Source organism: Hibiscus syriacus, unplaced genomic scaffold (assembly GCF_006381635.1).
Source record: "Hibiscus syriacus cultivar Baekdansim isolate YM2019G1 unplaced genomic scaffold, ASM638163v2 tig00112445_pilon, whole genome shotgun sequence".
NCBI classification, from domain to species: domain Eukaryota; kingdom Viridiplantae; phylum Streptophyta; class Magnoliopsida; order Malvales; family Malvaceae; genus Hibiscus; species Hibiscus syriacus.
In genome coordinates this window covers 53,903-76,038 of record NW_024063334.1, presented here as the reverse complement: position 1 = coordinate 76,038, position 22,136 = coordinate 53,903, and the positions used below count along the sequence as shown (strand labels likewise).

General features: G+C 36.9%; 1 long non-coding RNA gene and 1 pseudogene across 1 annotated transcript; both read right to left on the bottom strand.

The window, feature by feature from the left end:
- Positions 1 to 1,686: 1,686 nt before the first annotated feature.
- On the bottom strand, positions 1,687 to 2,190 carry LOC120179743. The gene is made up of 3 exons (XR_005521644.1): positions 2,108 to 2,190; positions 1,831 to 1,941; positions 1,687 to 1,727 (listed from the first exon to the last, which is right to left on the bottom strand). It is a non-coding gene; the product is annotated as an uncharacterized LOC120179743 (long non-coding RNA).
- Positions 2,191 to 12,150: 9,960 nt separating this feature from the next.
- On the bottom strand, positions 12,151 to 21,316 carry LOC120179745 (annotated as a pseudogene).
- Positions 21,317 to 22,136: the final 820 nt, after the last annotated feature.

Sequence of the window (22,136 nt, the reverse complement as noted above, 5' to 3'; positions counted from 1 at the left end):
GAAAGAATAAATTAGTGAATTTGTTGGAAAATCCTTGGTGAGGAGCTAAGGTAGTGGATGTAGACTTGGTTGAGAAGTCGAACCACTATAAATCGCTGTGCAAATTTTCTATCTTTCAATCTCCTTACTCCCTAAACAAAAGAACCGACTCGACCCCTCTTAGCGAACCCTTTTAGTTATCGATTCGAGCTTCGCAAATCCCAACAAAACCATATTATCCCAGTAGGTAAAAACATAAGGGTGTGTTTGGTTCGCGGAATATGACGTTATCAAGGGGAATATTTTTTCCCAGAATTGTATTCATACGTTTGGTTCACGGAATCTTACATTACCGAGAATACTACATTACCAATAGTAGCATTTTTTTGTTAAAATGGTAGGAATGTCATTACCTCCAAATTCTTAGGTAATCTTACATTCCCACCACTATGGACAAGAATACCCTTGGACTAATGAATTCTTTTTGAAATGATCCTTCTAAATTCTTATTTTTTATAATTTACTCAAATAATAATAATAATAATAATAATAATAATATAATAATAATAATAATAATAATAATAATATACAAAGAGTTTGATTTACTAAAATATTACTAATTTTTAGAATTTAAAATATTTTATATTTTTAATATTCAATATTTTACTATTTATAATTTTATGGGATAAATAAATAGTATTATTGTAAAAATATAATTATTTAAAATAATATTTTACTACCATAATATTATTTTTTATATTATATTATATTTTATATAAATAAATATGATTCTTATGAATATTATTTAAAAATATAAATTTAATATATTAATTATATTAAGGGTAAACTACTCCAATTATCACTAATGTTTGTGTAAGTTTTCGTTTTCACCATTGATGTTTCAAAAGTTACAAATCGGTCACTAACGTTATCATTTGTTACAAATTGGTCACTCGTCGTTAACAGGCGTGACGGAAAACACACGTGGCCTGTTAACAGCAGTTAACAGGCTTACCTAAATGGTATAATTACACAAATAGTCAATATTATTTATATATTCTTCTGGATGGTATAATTACACAAATAATCAATATTATTTATATATTCTTTCAATTTGATCCTATTTTTAATAAATTAAAATATATTTATTTTTAATTCTTATAAATAATAATATATTTTTAAATAAATCAAAAAAATTTAAAATTAGTTATAAAAACAAAAAATTAACATTTTTTTTATTGTTAGGGTAAACTAATAAAAAAAATTAATGTTTTTTAATAAAATTAACATTTTTTTATTCCCAAACTTTTTTATTTTTTAAAAATAAATACTAATATTAAAATCTTGTTTGTGAAGAAAAAATTTTCATTCGGTGCATAAAATTTTTTAAAATTAATTTTATTAAGTCTTTCATTTTCCAAATAGTCTTATAATTTAATTTTTCATTAAATCTTTTAAATTAAATTTTATCACAACATAAATCTTTTTGTCCATCCCCTAAACTACATGACAATAAGTAAATCATTTTAAAATGCATGCATATTCTTACTCAGATCATTAAACTTCTGAAGTCTGTATAGCCATATAGTGCTGAAATTAGTGTTTTAAAAGGCATTAATCAGATTCATCCAATGTTGCTTGAGTTAAGAGGGATAAAAGATATTCCTCACCGTAAAATATAAGCATTCGCATATAAAGAGAAGGATCTTCTCAATTTCCAACTCTTTTTTACTATAGGTAGCTGTAGCCTGTATTAAAGACCAAATATCTTTTATGATGGAGATTCAGATATATGTTCTTGAACAGATACTGGAGAATTAGGATGGAAAAAAAGAGTTTGGAAACAATAACCTTTTCAACGAAATGATGCAACACTGTCAGCAAAGGTGCAAGAATTGCTTTTGCAATTAGTTCCAGTTGCGGCGATACTGGCTCCTTAGCAACTTTAGGATTCAAAGAGTACTGCCATAAGAAAGGAAAGAGAAATAACTTGAACTTAAAATCTTTTACTTTAAGCTACCTTTGAGCTTATGCCACATTTACTTCAATAAAGAAACTCATGATAAGAAACCTTAAGCATAAAATTATATATGTACTAAATTTCTATAGTATTGAGGAAAAAAAGTACCTCGAAAGGTCTAACAAGGGCATGAAGAACCGTAAAGGCATTGATGGTACTCCATTCATGTTTGCACCATTGCCTATGACATTTTTCACGGACCAAAGCCCACCACCGAGTTTAGCCCATGAGAAGTAGCCCAAATGGGGGGTTTGGACCTTCTAGAAGCCACAAAGACTTTGGTGGCATTTAAATTTGTATAGATAATGCCCACTTATTTTTGGTAGGTAGGATTCAATCTAGACCGTCGATGTAATTAGATCTTAGCCGTTCATTGAGGGGAACTTTAGCTATAAATAGAGGCATCCCCTCCTCATTTGTACTCACTCCTTCACTTTGAGAAATCATAAGAGCATTCTTCTCTCAAAGCTTTCTTATATTCCTTTTTGTGCTAGTTCTCTTGTCTAGCTTCCGTCGAGATCCTAAGCATCCTTGCTTGGGATATTTTCAGGTTTACTTAGTCGCAATCACTAAGAAGACGACTAAGGCCGCACGTTCCGAGGCGTCAAAGTTCTAAGGGCGTAACAAGTGGTATCAAAGCTAATTTCGTGAGAAATGGCACAATAAAACCAAGACGAGATCCCAACAAGCGAAGTGACTCATGTTGCCATACCAAAGAAGCGAGCAAACTCGAAGGATATGGTTGACTCATTCGAACAAAGGGTCGAAAGGTTGGAAGATCGATATAATGAAGTCTAAGAGACTCAAGACTCGGTTGAATCTCGCTTGGAGAAAGTGGAGTACGTAGAGGATGTACTCCGTGAAGAAACCCGAGCACTCATCAGCGATTTGACGGAGAACGTAGACTAGCGTATCAGAGGCCTCGAGAGCATGTACTTGGCCATGAGGGCTGAAATAATGCAGGAGGTAAATGAGCTCAAGAGCGAGCTGCTTGTCTACAAAGCTTCCGTGTTGAATGGAGTGACTGGGGAGGCGCAAGCACCAAGACCCAGGATCGACGTCCCTAAGCTGAATGAGTTTAAGGGGAGTCAAACTGCCCAAGATGTGGAGAATTTCATCTGGGGCATGGAGCAATTCTTCCGTGGCATGGGTCTCGGGGATGATACCACCAAGGTAAATGTTGATTCTAATTATCTTACTGATGTTGCTATGTTATGGTGGCGTCGTAGGTGTTCTGAGAGTGCGAAACCAATCGGGACGTGGGAAGAGTTTGTGGATGAACTTAAGGAATATTTCTATCTGAAGAATGTTGTGCTCGAGGCTCGAGCAAAGTTGATGCAATTAAAGCATGATCGTTCTATCTTGGAGTATGTCAAAAACTTCACTGAGATCAAGATACAAATCCCAGACTTGGGCGAGTCAGAAGGGTACTTTGTATTCATGGATGGACTACAACGTTGGGCCAATATAGAGATCCAGAGGAGGGGAGTGACCGAACTCTCCAAGGCATTGGATGCAGCCGAGGCCATTGCCCTGTTTGAAGTAAAGAAGATCGACTCTCTCTAATCCAGATCGAAACCCAAAGGTAACAGTGGGGGAGAGAATGACAAAGAAAGTTTTCACAAGCCAATGGGAAATCATGGGAAGCCGAATGATCGACCCAGAAAGCTCTTCAATCATTGGGAGAAGAAGGGGAAATTAGCGTGCTTTACTTGTGGAGGAAATCACATGAAACTAGATTGTCGTCAACTTGTGAAAGTTACTGCCATCAAGGAGAATGATAGGGTAGAGAGTGAGACTCTCAAGTTTGGGTTCATCCTTAGCATCATGGAGGTCAAAAAGGGAAGCAAGAAGAAGGGACTGATGTACGTAGACATCACCGTCGTAAGCCAAAAGATGAGCGCACTGGTGGACACATGTGCCTCAGAGTTGTTCTTGTCCGAACAAGTTGCTCAGAAACTTGGTCTTCGTACAGAGAAGACAAGTGGGTTTATTAAAACCATCAACACCAAAGAGGTTCCGATTATTGGGGAAGCAAAAGGAATCCAAACCAGTCTTGGAGGATGGATCGGGAAAAGTCCATAAAGGTAATCCCACTCGATGACTTTGATTTTGTTATTGAGATTAGTTTTCTCGATCGGATTAATGCGTTCCACTTACCATTTGCTGATTGCTTAGTAATTTGTGATCCTAAGCACCAATGCATTGTTCCGGTAAGTCGAGAATCTGGAATCGATGCTAAGATATTGTCCACAATCTAATTCTCAAAGGGGTTGCATAAGGAGGAACCCACTTTTATGGATTTATTGGTGGGAACTGAACCCACAATGGCTGAGGAAGTCTCAAGTAAAGTGGGATAAGTATTGGCAGAGTTTAGGGATGTGATGCCAACTGAGCTGCCGAAGCATTTTCCACCGAAGAGAGAGGTGTACCACAAGATCAAGCTTGTGTCAAATGTGGAGCCACTCGCTAAAGAACCATATCGAATGGCCCTACCAGAGTTAAAGGAGCTTCGCAGATAATTGAAAGAGCTCCTAGATGCTGGATACATCCGATCGTCAAAGGCACCCTTTGGTGCACCGGTGCTATTCCAGAAGAAGCATGATGGCTCCCTTAGAATGTGCATCGACTATCGTGCTTTGAATAAGCTCACCGTGAAGAACAAGTACCCGATCCCATTGATTATCGAATTATTCGATTAACTTAGTGGTGCAAGGTGGTTCACCAAATTAGATTTACGGTTCGGATACTACCAAGTTCGGATAGCGGAAGGCGATGAACTGAAGACTACTTGCATGACACGCTACAGTTCATATGAGTTCCTTGTGATGCCCTTCGGTCTCACCAATGCCCCTGTAACCTTTTGCACGCTAATGAACAAGATACTACAACACTTTCTTGATTGTTTTGTTGTAGTTTACCTTGATGACATCGTTGTGTATAGTAAGACCTTGGAAGAACACGTTGAACACTTGAGAAGGGTGTTCCAAGTCTTACGAGAGAATGAGCTTTATTTCAAGGAGGAAAAATGCTCGTTTGCGCAGAAGGAAGTGCCGTTCCTAGGCCATATTGTTGGAGGAGGCAAGCTCCAAATGGATAAAGACAAGATCGGGGCGATAGATGAGTGGAAGCCACCCACCAAGGTAACTGAATTGCGAGCATTCTTAGGATTAGCCAACTACTACCGACGGTTCGTGAAGGGCTATTCCAAGATTGCCACGCCTCTGACCGAGCTACTCAAAAAGGACAAGGCGTGAGAATGGAGCACGAAATACCAGGACGCTTTTGAAAAGCTCAAGGAGGCCATGGTGAATGAGCTCGTGTTGGTATTGCTAGACTACACCAAGCCTTTTGTAGTTTTCACTGATGCGTCCGATGTTGCCATTGGTGGAGTCCTCATGCAAGAGGGACATCTGGTTGCATACGAGAGTCGGAAGCTCAATGAGATCGAGAGAAGGTACTCGGTTTATGAGAAGGAGATGATAGCAGTTGTACACTGCTTGCGCACATGGCGACATTACTTTCTTGGGTTCAAGTTCGTGGTGTTCACAGACAATGTTGCTAACAGTTACTTCCTCACCCAAAAGAAGCTTTCTCCCAAACATGCTCATTGGCAAGAGTTTCTTGCCGAGTTCGACTTTTTCATGGAGTACAAGCCAGGGAAGATGAACTGTATTGTAGATGGCTTAAGTCAGAGGTACGCCATTGAGACTGTGGAAGGCACCTTGCTCGAAAGGATCAAAGAAGGGCTGCCCCATGATCCTGCGGCCAAGCAAATTATGGAGGGAGCTAAGGAGGGGCGAACCAGAGAGCTTTGGCTCGAGGGGGAGCTACTATATTATCGAGGAAATCGTCTCTTTGTACCTCGATATGGGAAGTTATGCAAGGAGCTCATGAAGGAATGCCATGATTCCATGTGGGCGGGACATCCGGGAGTTGATCGGACTTTGGCATTACTATCGGAGCAATACTATTGGCCGCACATAGCTGAAGATGTGCAGGCCTACGTGAAGACTTGTCTTGTGTGTCAGCAAGATAAAATCGAGGAAAAGAAACCGGCGGGACTGCTATAACCTTTGCCCATTCCTGAACGCCCATGAGAGAGTATTTCCATGGATTTTATCATTGGTTTGCCCAAAACTGATAGACTTTCAAGTATAATGGTTGTGGTTGACAGGTTTTTGAAGTATACGACGTTCATACCAGCATCCAAGGTATGTCATGCCATAGAGGCGACTCGATTTTTCCTCAAGCATGTGGGAATACTGAAAACCATCATTAGCGAACGGGACACATGTTTCACAGGGAGGTTCTGGACGGAGTTGTTCAAACTGATGAGATCGAGCTTGAACTTTTCCACCGCAGTTCATCCACAAACCGATGGGAAAACTAAGCAAGTGAATGCTCTATTAGAGATCTATCTGAGGCACTATGTGAGTGCCAACCAACGAGACTGGCCAAAGCTGTTGGATGTGGCCCAATTTTCCTACAACTTACAACGGAGCGAGACGACTAACCGAAGTCTGTTTGAGATCGTGACCAGGCAACAACCATTGACACCTAACAAGGTTGTTACCAAGTATGAAGGGCCCAATCCATCAGCACACAACGTTGCCAAGGATTGGCACGAGCAACACGACTTAGCCCGAGCTTGTTTGCACAAGGCGGGTAAGCAGACCAAGAAGTGGGCTGACCGAAAATGAAGGGACGTGAACTTTGAAGTTGGCGACCTTGTCCTTGCAAAGTTGGCCAATGTTTTGTGCCATGCGGATGTGCACAAGGGTCTTGTGCGAAGATACGAGGGTCCATTCCGAGTCGTGAAGCGGGTAGGCACCATAGCCTACAAATTGAAGTTACCTCCAACCATCCGAGCGTATCCCGTTATCCATGTTAGCCTACTCAAGCCGTACCATAAGGATACAGAGGATCCGGATCGAGGCAAGTCTCACCGAGCGCCAGTCGGAGTAGCCGTCTCATATGACAAGGAGATCCAGGACATACAAGCAGAGAGAGTTATTCGACGGCCAGGACACCGCCCGAGGCATGAGTACTTTGTCCTGTAGAAGGGACAACCCGAGTACGAAGGGAGTTGGGAACGTGACGAGGGACTTTGGAAATTCAAGAACAGAATAGACCAATATCATGCCAAACGAGTGATGAGGGGGTCACCGGAACCAGTGGGGGAGAATGTCACAGACCAAAGCCCACCACAGAGGTTAGCCCATGAGAAGTAGCCCAAATGGGGGGTTTGGACCTTCTAGAAGCCACAAAGACTTTGGTGGCATTTAATTTTGTATAGATAATGCCCACTTGTTTTTGGTAGGTAGGATTCAATCTAGACCATCGATGTAATTAGATCTTAGCCGTTCATTGAGGGGATCTTTAGCTATAAATAGAGGCCTCTCCTCCTAATTTGTACTCACTCATTCACTTTGAGAAATCATAAGAGCATTCTTCTCTTAAAGCTTTCTTATCTTCCTTTTTGTGATAGTTCTCTTGTCTAGCTTCCGTCGAGATCCTAAGCATCATTGCTTGGGATATTTTCAGGCTTACTTAGCCACAATCACTAAGAAGGCGACTAAAGTCGCACATTTCGAGGCGTCGAAGTTATAAGGACGTGACACATTACTGCTTTGAATAGCGGATCGCAGCTCAGGAACAAGTTCCGGCCAAGAATTCTGCTTAATAAACTCCGCAACAACAACAATTCGAATCTGCCAGGGAGAAGTCATTGATGTTCACATGTTACTATAATTAATGTAAACGTTAAATAGTAGTATCATCGTAATAGTATAAAAATTGCAGAAACTCGATACCGCTTCCACTAGAACTTTTAGAACCGACGCTTCGACTTGAAGCAAAGTTCGCATCAGTTGGGCCTTGAACTCTTTGCTGACTTAATTTAAAAATCGACGCTTCGATTGGAATGGACAAAAAAGTTATGTTGTGATAAAATTTAATTTAAAAGATTTAATGACAAATTAAATTATAAGATTGTTCAGAAAATAAAAAATTTAATAAAATTAATTAAAAAAATGAATGCACCGAGTGAAAAAAATTTCTTCACAAACAAGATTTTAATATTAGTATTTATTTAAAAAAATAAAAAAAAAGTTTGGGGAAAAATGTTAATTTTATTAAAAAAATTAATTTTTTTCTTTTTATTAGTTTACCATAACATTAAAAAAAGCGTTAACTTTTTGTTTTTATAACTAATTTTAAAATTTTGATTTCCTTTTTTTAAATATATCATTATTTATAAGAATTAAAAATAAATATATTTTAATTTATTAAACCTAGGATCAAATTGAAAGAATATATAAATAACATGGACTATTTGTGTATTTATACCATCCAGCAGTTAATAGACCACATGTGTTTTCCGTCACACCTGTTAACGGCAAGTGACCAATTTATAATAAACGATAACGTTAGTGATCGATTTGTAACTTTTGAAACATCAGTAGTGAAAACGAAAATTTACCTAAATATTAGTGACCATTGGAGTAGTTTACCCTTATATTAATTATATATTAAATATAATTTCTCCTCAAAAGTTAGAAACTATAACAATTAAAATATTTTTATAAATTTTTATTTAAATATTTATAAATTAATATTAAAGTTTAACTTTAAAAAACATATCAAGGATAATTCGATAAAATATAATCCTAAATTATCTTATATTCCTCCAATCAAACACTGTAATATGTTAATCAAATCAAAAAAGATAATACAATATTCTTATAGTAATATTATATTCTAATAATGTTATTCCCATTATAATCTTACATTTCGTGAACCAAACCTCGTTAAAACAAAATATGTAGAGACGAGGAGGGGAATTATGAGGCATGCAAATAATCAATCGTGGAATCACCTTGGCGTTAAAGGGCGGGATGGAGTGCTGGAGGCCTTGCCTTTCCGCGCTTGGATACATCATTCGGTTTGCCGTCCAGAGACGAGGGATTTTGGAGATCATCAGAGGTATGAGGGAAATATTTACAGGGTCGAGTGGCACACACTGAAACAGCAGAGTGGAGAAATCAGTGAGACTCTGAGTACAATGCCGCTCGAGGCTCGTTTTTATGGGACCGCCGTTGCTTGTGGCAACCGAGTTTACGTCCTTGGGGGATTCTGCCTTGGGGATCCCTGTTGTCCCGATAAAAAATTTGGCCATGCCCACCACCATAACTCTGTTTTCTACTTTGATTGTGAGAGCCTTGATGGTAAATGGAAGCAAGCTCCTCCTATGTTGGCCCCGCGCTTTTCACCCGCGGCTGTTGCTACACCACGAAAGATTTATGTCTTCGGGTCAACTCCTGAAAAAGCAGGTCCTCTCGCCGAGGTTTTCAATGTAGAACTAAATCGTTGGGATAAATTGCCGGACCCCCTCGTTGCTTCTGATTTGTGTTTTCAATCTGCATCTAGAGTTGTTCTCTTTCAGTCTTCCCGATCTCGAATTGTGGTGTACTTCGGTTCCGATTATTCTCTACAGGCCTTCAACCTTATCTCTGAATCATGGGAATGCCTCGATCCATCGTTGCGCCACTGGTCTGATGTATCGGTAGTCGTGGGTGACGTTATCTATTCTCTCTATGACCCACCATACTCTGAATGGTTTATTGATTTTAGAAAATATTTCGGGGCCTATCACTTGGTCCATAAGAAATGGTTGGACGTCAAGTGGCTATGTAAGTCTCCAGTGCCTGCTCCAACCAGTAGCATTGGAATTAAGCTGTTTCATTTGGGAAAGGGTCTGATGTGTATTGCTTGGTACTCGTCTAACTTCCTTCACTACAAAAAATTCTGTGTGCGCTTTGATTCTGGGAAGATTTATGCAAGTGTAGAGAAGAATGAGAAGGATGAGAAAAATGAAGTGACTGACGGTATCATCAATGTTCCGTTTAAAAGCTTCAATTCTGGGAAGATTAATGCAACTGTAGGGACGGATGAAGAGAATGAAGACTCTGAATGTATCATCGACATTCCGTTTGAATGCTTCAATTCTGATTTTATGTTGGTGTAAATGAAGGTTAGTTTCTCCTTCACTTTCTTGTTGATTTTATGAAGGGCATTTATGTATTTGCCATCCGTACATTTCTGCATGGACAATGTTATATGTTGTTGTCATGGTTTGCGTCTGGGCATTGTGCCTTAGCACCAAACAGTGTAGGAGCTTTAGATATTTTCTGGATAGCCTACCAACATTTGCTTAACTGCATAGGCGAGTGCTTTTTTGCTCCTTAGGCAATGTAGGGGTTGAAGAGTGCCTTATGCTCAGTGTTCGAACCAAATAGTGCACTGCAGAGATACGGCATTAGTCAACTTACTTTTGAGCCTGATAAACCTCTTGGAGTAGTATGAGGAAGGATTATATACATGTGCCATGATCTTGCTACACTCTCGTGTGTCTGAATTATAACCACGTCTGTATTTTCTCGTTATACTCTTGTTTCTTTTAACTTTTCCCTGCTTGCTTGGCTTAATACATACCCCTCCTCTCTTGTTGAAAGTTTGAACATACCACAAGAATGAAAATGTTATGCTTCATTCTGGCAACGAGCATGTGTGTTCATGTAATCTTGTTAATGGTTTATTAATTTGAAGATCTGTTGCAGACTGCAGATGTATATCTGAAAACAGAAACATAATAGATTAGGGGGATTGTTTTTTCAGATGTATTTGTTTCCTTTCGATTGCAGGAGAAGGCCTTTCTGGAATGGTAATGGAAGCTAATAGTATGTTATTATTTATTATTAATAGCTAACTCTATTGATTTTAGGGGCTCATCAGCTGTCTCTCGATATGGTCTGCTGCTGGATATGTTTGTTTGTGTTATTATTATTATTATGAATCAAAATGATGATATTTTATAGGAAAAGAGAAAGGGAAAATAATATACAAGCTCCAATATTTGATTTCTATAGCTTTTACTTCAATTATATCCTTTTATAAAAATTTTATTTGAATTCTCATACATTTTTATTTTGGCCTCAGGTCCTTCCAGTTGAGACAAGGATCCATGTTGATGGTGAAGATTACCGACAATTATCTGGGTTCAAGCTTTCGTTAAATAGATCTTAAGAATTCTTGTAAAGTTTCTTTATGTAATAATTGGGTGCTTGAAGTTACTTATAAACTGTGAGTGTGTGCAACCAAATGGTTGTTTGAATTTATCGAATTAAATTCGAGGTAGAACTTTTTTATTATTGCAGTATTAAATTTTCTTCCAATTTTAATCGAAGTTCTCGATTCTGTTGTTCATATCATTAGAACTTGTTGGTGTTTGTGTTGCTATTAAAGAAGTAAGCGGAATACTTGAGACATCTAGGCGTGGTAGTTCATCTGCACTTAAGTGTTACTTTCACAGTTAGATTGTCAATTGATGATATGCTTATATTATGTAGTTACTTAAGTGTTCCTTTCACAGTTAGATTGTCAATTGATGATATGCTTATGTTATGTAGTTATATATCAAAACGAAGCTACTAATCCTTTATCAGTTCTTTTGGGTGGAAATCATGGCCTAAATGAAACTTTCGCACTTCTGAACCTTGATAGATTAAGCTGTTGCAGCTATTCCTTTCAAAAGTTGGATGGTTTTGTAACCGATTAGTTTGAGTTTTCTAATATGCCTGCACTTATTCCTTCCCTCCGTATTAATATCACACGCATGCATGTAATCCTCCTGCGTTTATAACGATCGAGTGTAGAGCAATGATGTAACCATTTGTACAAGTGGATGATTTTTCTAACAGATTATAATGAAATTTTCATATTTTCTTTTTCTGCAGGAGAACCATTCATTGATGGGAAGGTTGTTTCTTATGACAATAAGTATCACTCCGACTGGATTCAGGCTTGAAACGATAGTGAAACTAAAGGAACAACTCATCCAGAAAAAGCAAGTGGAAAACAAAGGAAACAGTTTGTGGCAAAGGTATCTGTGACAAAACTCTAATGCAGTTTTTGCAGTTTCAAATCATCCATTCACCAAACTATCTGAGAAGAACATGTCGGTGCAAAGGTGTAACGAACCAGCATAAGACTCCCTCAAACCATGTTAACCTATCATACTATAATCATTTCCGAATTACTCATTTACAAAATTTGCAATAACACAGAACTACATTTTGTTTTCTTCCGGTTTAAGCATTATCAACAGTATAATGCCTATCAAAACAACTAAAACAAACACAAACTAAATTTAACAAAGGTTATTTCTGTACGTCTGTGAACACGATATCATGCATAGCTCCAACTAATGCAAATCACATTTAAAACAAATCAGTAAAAATACATTTTCCTTACAGTATTCGCGTCACCAAACTCTTAAGGATTTGTCAAGCACACTGTACAAACAACAGTTTGTGGCAAAGGTATCTATGATAAAACTTTTGAAACCAGATACCTAGAAAATATTTAATCGGTTAGAGCCATGAGTTCCATGAAACCCACGCAACAAAGGTACGTATGACATTTAGAAGGGGGGAAAACCTTTTCTTCACCAGAAAAACCCACGCAATAACAAAAAGTTAGATCTAATTCCTGATTACAGTAGAACTTCAGAATGTCCAAAAGTTTCAATAATGAATAAAAAAACGAAGCTATTAACTCATACCTTGTAGTTATATCCTTATGGTGGCAAGATGTATGCAATAGCAACTGCATAATTGAATTCAAGTAGTCCCTGCTTCAGGGGCAAAGGAAAACGGAAGAGAGATCATGCGTGGCTATCACGTGTAGAGAAGTATATAATGTCTTTTGAACTTCTTACAGTTCCCGAATTTCCTAGGAAAAAAATGGTTCAACCAACACAGAAATGCTGTTGCAGTGTTTCACAGTTGAACTGGAAGTTAAAAATCTAATTGCATAAGAGCAAAATAACTAAGTTCTGCAAAACCAACATTTCGGCCAGCAATTATCATGAAAAGAAATGCGTACTACAAATAGATATCTACCTCTGTATTGGTTTCAGGTCCTGAAGAATTGGCAATCCTTTGGATGACACTAAATACCCGACCAGCAATAGTAGGAAATACTTCTTCCAATATGTCGTGGACCAAGGTGCTGAATTTGCACATAAGTTGATTGAGCACTAAGAGGAAACCAACCATTTCTTTTGGCTGCGAAAGGTGATATATGCATCACAAGGCTCACATCAAAGGAAGAAGTAATAACTCTTCCAAATGATCCACTCGTTCAAGCTTTGGAAAAGAAGATCAGAACAGTAGTAGACTTGAGACGACTTTTTGAATAGGATCCTGATCTTATTTGGTCAACATATCTTCTGGAGATACAACCGTCTATCTCTTATCTTTCCAACGGTTCTTGAATCGTATCAATCCGATATCGGGAACTCAAGATATGGCCATTTTACTGAAGACGGTGCATGCAGAAAATCCTATACGGGATTAATACGGGATTTTGTAAATATTTCGAATTTTCAATATTTTTATTGATTATTTGTAATATAACTTAATATATGATGATGCATTATCTTTTAGGATTAGATTTATTATTTTATTAGGAATTAAGGTTGGGTTAAAATATTATCTTTAGTTATTATTATTTTATTAGGAATTAAAGTTAAGACTTGTTTAGTTTATTATTATTTTATTCATTAGTTATTTAGGACCTTTAGAACTCAGCCCCTATATAAAGGAGGCTTCATTCTACTTTGTAAATAAAATTTCTTTGATCAATAATACAACGAGAGTTTGTTTTTGCAAGTGTTGATTGCCTTGTGCTTTCGAAGCTTCTTCTCCTGGAGTTCTTTCAAGTTCTTGTGAGGGAGATTAATCTTCACACTCCAATTTGCCTTTTCATCGCGACTAGGAGGGTTGGTTAGAGCCATTTATCGTGTTTGCCTTTTCATTGCGACTAGGAGGGCTCGATAGGACACTTATCAATCTATTTTTCCACAAATCCATCCGCACCATCAATCGTCTTTACCGTTCACCTTCATAAGGGAGATCTTTTGATTTCTTTATTATCTTATTTCATCTTTCATTTATTTATCTTTTGTTTATTTTATTCTAATCGTGTTGTCTTGATTCCAGCACATAAAAGAAACCCTAAACAATCCTAGCGACTGCCGCCACCTTCCCATATCATCACCTTTGTTCTTCATCGAGTCTAGAGCTTTCTAGGGTTTGATTATTCAACAAGAGCAACGTTCATCAATCCACCACCGCTTCCCTATCAATTGGTATCAGAGTTGGGCCGATTCTTGGAAAGAAACAAGCAATCTTGCTTGTTCTTGCACACAAAACCGTCAAGGTACCCCAACGGAGCTAGTTCACAAAAGATTCAGCGTTTCAGGTTCTTTTTATTTAATTTTAATTTATATTTAAATCCTTCTTGTTAGTTTGTTATTTTTTTTTTCAAAAAAACAAAAAAAACAAAAAAAGGCAAAAAAAACAAAAAAAAGCCAAAATTTCAAAAAATTGCAAACGAAGGTATTTAGGGCTGATTTTATCCATATATCATATTCATTCTAAGATTAATCCCCAGTCCAAATTTCACCCCAATCGGAGTTCATTGGAACCTTCAAATACATCATTCAAGTTTCATCGGCAGATTCGGTTTAGAATCTTGTCGAATTTCTTGAAAATTTTACAGGAGGAATTTCGTGGTGAAAATTTCCAGATTGAAAATTCATATATTGAAGATCATTCAAACAAAAAATCAGAATTTTTGGAGATCAACAACACCTTCGAACAAAGCGATCAAAGAAAAACATATTGTTTGAGGACTCACCGTTCAACAGAGTCTACTGGATACTACTGAAGGTATTTGGTTATGAAATTTCACAGGTGGTTTCTTGACACATCAAAAGACATTCAAGAATTTTTCCAGAATTTTTTAACACCGGTAACCCCCTCAAAAACGTTGCTCAAATTGATCCAGCGTTTTCCAGGTTTTTGGGTTGGTTCTTTTTTTTCTTTGACTCTTAGTACTTTAGGTTCTTTTGTTTTTCCTTGTTATTGTTCTTTTGCATTATCTAACACATTATCTTCATTGTGTTAGTAGGACTAAAGAGTTTGCATACTTCTTCCTTCTTTGCATTCTCGTTCTCTTGGAGTCTAACCCTTGTTTGGCCTCTTAGAACTTTTAGGTTTTTCTTATCGCCTTTGCTAGTAATCAAACTCCGATACGAACTGTAGAAGACTACTTGGTAAAGTGAGTTTTAAAGAGTACAAGATCGGCTTACTTGCCTCTCGTTGTGTTACTTTTTTTGGAGTGACTTGTGAGGTTTCTTGCTTTGTTGAATTTTCTTTCTTTTATTTTTATTTTACTTTAAAATTTTCTTTTGAGTGTTATGATTTCAGGATGGGCGACAATAACAACAAGACACTTACGGCTATCTTAGCCATACTTTCCCGACTCACGACTCAAGTTGAAAGATTTGATGAAATCGTGAGAAAACGAAAAGAACCACAACTGGATCTACCAAACCAAAATCCAAGACCAAACAATGCTGAACTTTTGGTACCCAGGCGAGAACAACCACGTTTACAAACACCCGAACTCTTTGCAAAACCAAAGTTCACGATCCCGTCTTTCAAAGGAGACAACGATCCAGACAGGTACATCGATTGGGAAGGAAAAGTTGATCTCATGTTCGCATACCATGATTGCCCCTAAGCTAAACAAGTTCACCTCATCACCATGCAATTCGAAGGATATGCTCGAACTTGGTGGATGCAAACAAGGAAAAAGATCCAGAACTTCCAAATTCCAACAATCACTTCTTGGACCGACCTCAAACAAACCATGAGGAAGCGATTCCTACCGACACATTATACACGAGAAGTTAAACTACGACTACACCAACTTCGACAAGGTAGAAGTTCAGTTGAAGACTACTACAAGGAGATGCAGTCCTTACTCAATAGGGCTAACATAACCGGGAAAAAAAGATGTAACCGTGTCAAGATTCGTCGGCGACTTAAACTCAAACATCACTGATCTTCTTGATCTCCATGAGTACGAAAACCTCAAAGATACACTAAAGAAAGCAATGACAATCGAAACACAAATACAAAGGAGATTCCGATTCAGAGAATATTACCAAGGTATTTCATCCTCTTACCAAGGTAATCCTTCAAATCCTTCCTCATCTTCTACTCCATATTCTCTGAAAAAGCCAAGAGATGACAAACCTGACAAGGAGAAAGAACGACCAGCAAAGAATGACACACTTCCAACCCCTAAAGATCAAAATGATAATTTGTGAGGAGGTAAAGAAAGTAAAAAAAGAAAAAGCTGAGAAAGAGACAAAAGAAAAAGAGGTCACTAGTTTCAAAAACCAAAAGAATAATGACCCATGGGAGGTGAGTGAACCTAATTGTGAGAAGAAAAGAGTGACTCAAAATCTATGTGTGAGCACAAAAGAATTGAGAGAGAATCTTCTTTACAAACAACCTTCCATCCTTGTTCACTTTAGGGAATCAATTGTTTCGATTTCTAACATTAACAAGGATTTGCCTAGTGTGTTTTCATCTTTGTTACAGGATTTTTCGAGAAGTGTTAGGTGATCCACCTAACGAATTACCACCGAAAAGAGGAAAACAACACCAAACCAATCTAATTCAAGGTTGCATCATACCTTGTCAAACATACAATCTCGAAGAAACCAAAGAGCTAGATTTGTTACAAAAAGGCTACATCCAGGGAAAGCCTTAGTCGTGACGCCATCTTAATGACGAAACATGACTTGAACAACTCCACATGCTTTATAGTTCATGCACAGAGAATCCATGTAAATGATGAGAAAGTAAAAGCAACACGAGACTGGCCCACACCATCTTCCATCGCCAAGAGTTGTCGAATAGTGCTAGGTGACCCTCCTGACGGGTTACCAACTGAAAGCCCTAATCACTATGTCTTATTAATGAAGAGTCACGATTTACGAGAGTCCAAAGGTAAGTATTTTATTACTCATTTTAATGACATTGTAACGTACTTCTTCTCCTTCTTACAAGGTAAGGCTCGTGAAGTTGTCATCCATACTAAACACAACTCCTTTAAGTGCGTAACATACCGAGGTAAGCAAAACACAGTAGACGATACACTACCACGAAGGTATACTCTTACCTATCAAACTCATATTACTATTCCGAGAATTGAACATATCAAAGATGTATATCACGATAACTCGGATATTTCTGATATTTCTACCCATACTTTTAAAAGTGCTTTTAATGAGCTTTATCTTGTATATGAGTTTCCTTGCCAACTAAACAGGTTCTACAGTCCACAAATATCCTCTTGGGAATCATTAATTCATGAACCACACTTAGAAGACTTAAGGGATTACTTTAACAAACCAGTTGACATGGTTTTTAAACACTCATTCTCACCACACACGAATAAAACCATGGAGAAATTATCTGAAATAATCATACAGAAAGCCAACAGTGGCCGGCGCCATGTTGAATTTCAACCAAAACATCATATTGCAAGACTTGTATGGAAAAGAGGATTTCAAGACTACAAGAAATCAGTTCCTACAAAGAAGAAACCTCGACTAAAACGCATAAAGACACATCACATTGATCTTGGTAAATGTTTCACAAGTTTTTCTTTCAACACATCTAAATCTCTTTCTTTTGGATTTTCAGATTCGAGGACGAATCCTTTTGAGGAGTGGGGGAATGATACATGCACCAGAGTCCATAATACATGCTTCTTTGGACTAATGTTTCTACTCGAACCTATTAGAAGAACAAAGTCTCAAAGATTCAAAGCATATCTATTCGATAAGCATAATGTGAATGAATTATTAAACTATTCTAATTTTGCTCCCTTTAATGTTTCAGATTCGAGGTCGAATCTTTTTGAAGAAAGGGAGGATGATACATGCATCACAAGGCTCACATCAAAGGAAAAAGTAATAACTCTTCCAAATGATCCACTCGTCCAAGCTTTGGAAAAGAAGATCAGAACAGTAGCAGACTTGAGACGACTTTTTGAATGGGATCCTGATCTTATTTGGTCAACATATCTTCTAGAGATACAACCGTCTGTCTCTTATCTTTCCAACGATTCTTGAATCGTATCAATCAGATATCGGGAACTCAAGATATGGCCATTTTACTGAAGACGGTGCATGCAGAAAATCCTATACGGGATTAATACGGGATTTTGTAAATATTACGAATTTTCAATATTTTTATTGATTATTTGTAATATAACTTAATATATAATGATGCATTATCTTTTAGGATTAGATTTATTATTTTATTAGGAATTAAGATTGGGTTAAAATATTATCTTTAGTTATTATTATTTTATTAGGAATTAGAGTTAAGACATGTTTAGTTTATTATTATTTTATTCATTAGTTATTTAGGACCTTTAGAACTCAGCCCCTATATAAATAAGGCTTCATTCTACTTTGTAAATAAGATTTCTTTGATCAATAATACAACGAGAGTTTGTTTTTGCAAGTGTTGATTGCCTTGTGCCTTCGAAGCTTCTTCTCCTGGAGTTCTTTCAAGTTCTTGTGAGGGAGATTAATCTTCACACTCCAATTTGCCTTTTCATCGCGACTAGGAGGGTTGGTTAGAGCCATTTATAGTGTTTGCCTTTTCATTGCGACTAGGATGACTCGATTGGACACTTATCCATCTATTTTTCCACAAATCCATCCGCACTATCAATCATCTTTACCGTTCACCTTCATAAGGGAGATCTTTTGATTTCTTTATTATCTTATTTCATCTTTCATTTATTTATCTTTTGTTTATTTTATTCTAATCGTGTTGTCTTGATTCCAGCACATAAAAGAAACCCTAAACAATCCTAGCGACTGTCGCCACCTTCCCATATCATCACCTTTGTTCTTCATCGAGTCTAGAGCTTTCTAGGTTTGATTCTTCAACAAGAGCAACGTTCATCAATCCGCCACCGCTTCCCTATCAAAAGGACATAATCCAGAAACAAATAAAAAAAAATTGCAACTGAAATATTCCAAGCTTAGTTCCAAAGAACAATCTTTTCAGTTATCATCACGATGGAAGCTATCTCTAAGTGATCTTTTCAAGGGTGTTTAAACTTTATCTGTTCTTTACCTTACTTTCTGCAAGTAATTGCTCCAATGCCTTTGGAAGATAAGGAAACACAGATGCTCCTAAGGTGTCCACCATACGGTGTATGAACAATACAACCTAAACATCAAAGAGATTAGCTTTAGATTATATTTTAGACCGAACAAAACCAAGTTAATTCAACATTCAGCATTCAGCTATTACCTTAGTCCGCAAAGGCTCTACCTTTGGATATACAACAAGAATTTGGAGAACAACATCCAGTGTCTGGAATAGAAAAATTTTGATAAAAAAAAACAATGGCACTATTTCATTCCAGAACATCTAAATTAGTAATCTAAGGCATACAAGCAACAAAAGATCGCTTAAGAACTACTGTAGGGAGCTACAATATATATAAATTTCTAAACCTTTGACTGTAGAAAGAGGTGCAGTTAAAGTACAAGTAAAATCATCTATCTTTGAAACTAACCTGCTTAAACATGTGACCAATTGCAGGGCGACTAGAAGTTACAAGCCGCTCACTGAAACCCTGGATGACGAATAAAATTATGAGAATGAGCTCATGAGCAAAGCTGAAGTTAACGGTAAAGATGGGACAGTAATAACAAGACTGTTTCTATGTAGACAAGGAAAAAGGTGACTTGAGAAACAAAATCCCAGAGACCATCATAGTTTTCCGAACAAGAGTGACCCTAAATTACACGATAATGAGCTATATGCTAAAGCAAATGGTTGTATCATAATTTATTGTTATAAAATGAAACCCAACAATTTTAAGAGAAACTTGTACTCAAGTAGCACATTCAAAGATCTCAGGGTGGCACTGTGGTAGTAAACAATGTGCAACAGAAGATATGAAAGGCATACATATTTAAGGACAATCGCTTTATCAAGAATCATATTGGGAGGTCAAAAGATAGATGGGTAACCTTGCTTAGAGCATTAATTGCAACAATTATTTGATGGATATTAGCAATTCGTATAGTAGATTCTTCTACGTTCAACACCTTCGAATTCATTATTGTTGCCTCAACCTGCGACATAAACCATATGTGTAAAATGCAGCCAGAAAATGTACAAAAACAACAATCGGCTAGCTTGCAGACCACATGAGAAACTATGTTAAAGACAGATTTCACAGTACAGATCAAAACCTGTTGACAAAGAGGAGTGAGCAAAGAAGAGAGATAATCAGATTGCTTTTCCAGCCAAACATCTTCCATTCCAATCAATAGGCCAATTGCCTGTGAAAACATATCGAGGCTAAAAAAAGACAGCAAAAAAGTCATCACTTGATAACACCAGAAGGATAACAATGTCTATCCATGGGAACATAATGTGTAGAGGTACAAGAGTACACACACAAAAACAGGAAAGGCAGGTGCTGATAGAAACATAAGAATGAGATAAATACCTCAAAAATATGAGCACCATCTTCAGATCCTCTAGGTTCCTTAGACGCAAAACTCATACTTGTAAATCGCGCAACTATATCTTGCAGGCTCTATCCATTAATAAAAGATTCCATTATGTAGTTTCCATAATGATGAAGCAATAAACATTCAAAAACATGTTTGGAAAGTAACTATACCTGCAAAATTGTCTCTATGAAAGGCACAAGCTTCGATTTCAGCAATTTAACAACCCTCATGAACAGATAAATGGCCCTGCAACTCACATAGATGTTTGGATGGTGTATACCTCTTTCATCAAGAAAGGCAGGCAAAAGTAAAGGAATATATTGTACATTCTCCTCGATGAACTTCATATACCTTGGTATTGTCTCCAAACATTTAACTATAAACTGAATCTAATTTAATAAAACTGAAAATTTTAAATGAATTTTCGATAAATAAAAAAGTTGGTCTTCAAACATTGATTGCATTCATTAGTACTGTTGTTTTACTGAACTGATATAAAGCAAGCCTATATACAAACATTTAACAAACTTAAAAAAAGAGCAAACTGCTGTCAAACAGACTTCATCAACCTATGCTTTAACAGGAAGAGCTGAAGCTTGATGATTTTTGAGCTTGTCCTGAACTTATAAGTTGCAACAGCCAACAAGAAACACTGCTTCAACTTTCATATCAGATCACCGGTTAATAAGTCTTCGAAAAACACCTTATTAGGGCTGTTTCAAAGCATTAAAATAAAAATAATCATTTATAATATTAAATTTGTAATTATATATATAATATAATATGTCTTACCTGGATTGAGCATACATCAAAAGAGCTTCGAACAATCCCATATATAGATGGGGGAAAACAGTGGTCAGCTTCGTCTCAATCCTATTACGACCCTGTAAAATAAATTATTTAATCAGAATTAAATAACATAATATAACAACTAAAACTTACTAGCTGATTAGCTGGTAATTTTTCGTTCGAATGCCGATATACATTAGAACAAAAGCTTACAATATCACCCGGTGTAGTGTTAACTCGGCCCAGTGGGTTTTTATTATAAAGATATATCAGATCAAGCCACAGATCGCCAACTATTATATATTGCCAATTAATCCTATGATGTTCAAGTCTAGTGTGGCTCTTAATTAATTCCATTCATTGCTTAATTGGCAATATCTAATAGCTGGCGATCCGTGGCTTGATCCGATATATCTTTATAATAAAATCCCACTAGGCCTAGTAAAGACGGAAAAAACTTGTTCCGAATAAATCGTGTTTATTTCTACTGAATATGGCTGACTTAAATAGAGTTTACAATGTAACAACTTTACATAAAAAGATGCATAAAATTAGCAACAGAATAAAAATGATTCTATCTAATTAAAAATGATCCTATCTAATAACTAATAGAATAAAAAACTGATTCTATCTAATTAAAAATGATCCTATCTAATAACTAATAGAATAAAAACTGATTCTATCTAATTAAAACTGATCTTATCTAATATTTAATTTAGATATTCTCGACACCCCCCCTCAAGCTGGAGAATAGATATCTATCATTCCCAGCTTGGACAGAAATCCTTCGAACATCGTAGTAAACAGTCCCTTGGTGAGAACATCGGCGAGCTGCTCTGATGATGGAATAAACGGTATGCAGAT